This window comes from Calonectris borealis, unplaced genomic scaffold (genome assembly GCF_964195595.1).
Source record: "Calonectris borealis unplaced genomic scaffold, bCalBor7.hap1.2 HAP1_SCAFFOLD_117, whole genome shotgun sequence".
NCBI lineage: Eukaryota > Metazoa > Chordata > Aves > Procellariiformes > Procellariidae > Calonectris > Calonectris borealis.
The window spans coordinates 47501-50000 of NW_027441505.1; positions in this window are offsets into that span (position 1 = coordinate 47501).

Consider the following 2500-nt stretch of genomic DNA (forward strand, 5'->3'; position numbering starts at 1 on the left):
TCGACGCCCCCCGGCCGTCTGCCTCCGGCAGTGACCTTCACCATCACTGGGCCCCGGCTGGGTGCGTTCGAGTCTTTGCCCTGCCCTGCGGGATCCGGCCTTATGCCTCGTGCCGGTCGGCAACGGCCGCCGGAGCCGGCCGCCGGCTCCGGCTCTCCGCAGCTCCCGACCCCTCGGACACGCTGGGCTGGCTTGTCGGGCAAGCGCTGGGAGATGGCCGGACCGAAGAGACTGGAAGCTGGGCCGGACCACCGAGGGAACCGCCACGACGGCCGCCGAGCACCCCACTTTGCTGGCAGAACCGCGGGCCTTGCAGCCGCTGACGAGCGCTGCTCTGGAGACGAGTCACGGCTCGCTCCTATAGTACGGACCGGCACGTCCCCGCCGCCGGCAAGCTCCAAGAGCGGCGCCTCTGCGCACCGGGGAGGCGCGCCAACCACGCCGACTTTTACGATGACGTAACTGGAGGCAGCGAAAAACAGCGACCCCTTCGGCAGCTCCGACGAAGCAGCGGGGACAACACGTCTACCCCTCGGCCCCGGCAAGGCGACCAAGTCCCGCCGGAGCCGGGTAGACTTGGCCGCCCTTATCGCCGGACGCTACGCAACCAACAACCCGCGGTCGCCGGGTACCGCAGGCGGCCCCACGGGCTCCGAAAAGGGGTAGACCTGACGGCCGCCGCCGAGCCCGGAGCCGGGTAGACATGACGGCCGCCGCCGGGCCCGGAGCCGGGTAGACCTGACGGCCGCCGCCGGGCCCGGAGCCGGGTAGACCTGACGGCCGCCGCCGGCCCCGGAGCCGGGTAGACCTGACGGCCGCCGCCGGCCCCGGAGCCGGGTAGACCTGACGGCCGCCGCCTGGCCCGGAGCCGGGTAGACCTGACGGCCGCCGGCGGCCCCGGAGCCGGGTAGACCTGACGGCCGCCGGCGGCCCCGGAGCCGGGTAGACCTGACGGCCGCCGGCGGCCCCGGAGCCGGGTAGACCTGACGGCCGCCGCCGGCCCCGGAGCCGGGTAGACCTGACGGCCGCCGGCGGCCCCGGAGCCGGGTAGACCTGACGGCCGCCGGCGGCCCCGGAGCCGGGTAGACCTGACGGCCGCCGGCGGCCCCGGAGCCGGGTAGACCTGACGGCCGCCGCCGGCCCCGGAGCCGGGTAGACCTGACGGCCGCCGGCGGCCCCGGAGCCGGGTAGACCTGACGGCCGCCGGCGGCCCCGGAGCCGGGTAGACCTGACGGCCGCCGCCGGCCCCGGAGCCGGGTAGACCTGACGGCCGCCGCCGGCCCCGGAGCCGGGTAGACCTGACGGCCGCCGCCGGCCCCGGAGCCGGGTAGACCTGACGGCCGCCGCCGGCCCCGGAGCCGGGTAGACCTGACGGCCGCCGCCGGCCCCGGAGCCGGGTAGACCTGACGGCCGCCGGCGGCCCCGGAGCCGGGTAGACCTGACGGCCGCCGCCGGCCCCGGAGCCGGGTAGACCTGACGGCCGCCGGCGGCCCCGGAGCCGGGTAGACCTGACGGCCGCCGCCGGCCCCGGAGCCGGGTAGACCTGACGGCCGCCGGCGGCCCCGGAGCCGGGTAGACCTGACGGCCGCCGGCGGCCCCGGAGCCGGGTAGACCTGACGGCCGCCGGCGGCCCCGGAGCCGGGTAGACCTGACGGCCGCCGGCGGCCCCGGAGCCGGGTAGACCTGACGGCCGCCGGCGGCCCCGGAGCCGGGTAGACCTGACGGCCGCCGGCGGCCCCGGAGCCGGGTAGACCTGACGGCCGCCGGCGGCCCCGGAGCCGGGTAGACCTGACGGCCGCCGCCGGCCCCGGAGCCGGGTAGACCTGACGGCCGCCGCCGGCCCCGGAGCCGGGTAGACCTGACGGCCGCCGCCGGCCCCGGAGCCGGGTAGACCTGACGGCCGCCGCCGGCCCCGGAGCCGGGTAGACCTGACGGCCGCCGGCGGCCCCGGAGCCGGGTAGACCTGACGGCCGCCGCCTGGCCCGGAGCCGGGTAGACCTGACGGCCGCCGCCTGGCCCGGAGCCGGGTAGACCTGACGGCCGCCGCCGGCCCCGGAGCCGCGTAGACCTGACGGCCGCCGGCGGCCCCGGAGCCGGGTAGACCTGACGGCCGCCGCCGGCCCCGGAGCCGGGTAGACCTGACGGCCGCCGCCGGCCCCGGAGCCGGGTAGACCTGACGGCCGCCGCCGGCCCCGGAGCCGGGTAGACCTGACGGCCGCCGCCGGCCCCGGAGCCGGGTAGACCTGACGGCCGCCGCCGGCCCCGGAGCCGGGTAGACCTGACGGCCGCCGCCGGCCCCGGAGCCGGGTAGACCTGACGGCCGCCGGCGGCCCCGGAGCCGGGTAGACCTGACGGCCGCCGCCGGCCCCGGAGCCGGGTAGACCTGACGGCCCCTCCGTGCTCCGGGTCCGGCTGGACCGGGCTGCCGCCGTCTCCCGTCCGGGGGGTGTGTGGGGAGGTGGGGAACCGGGGGGGTGATTCGAGATTTAAGCGGGTCTGA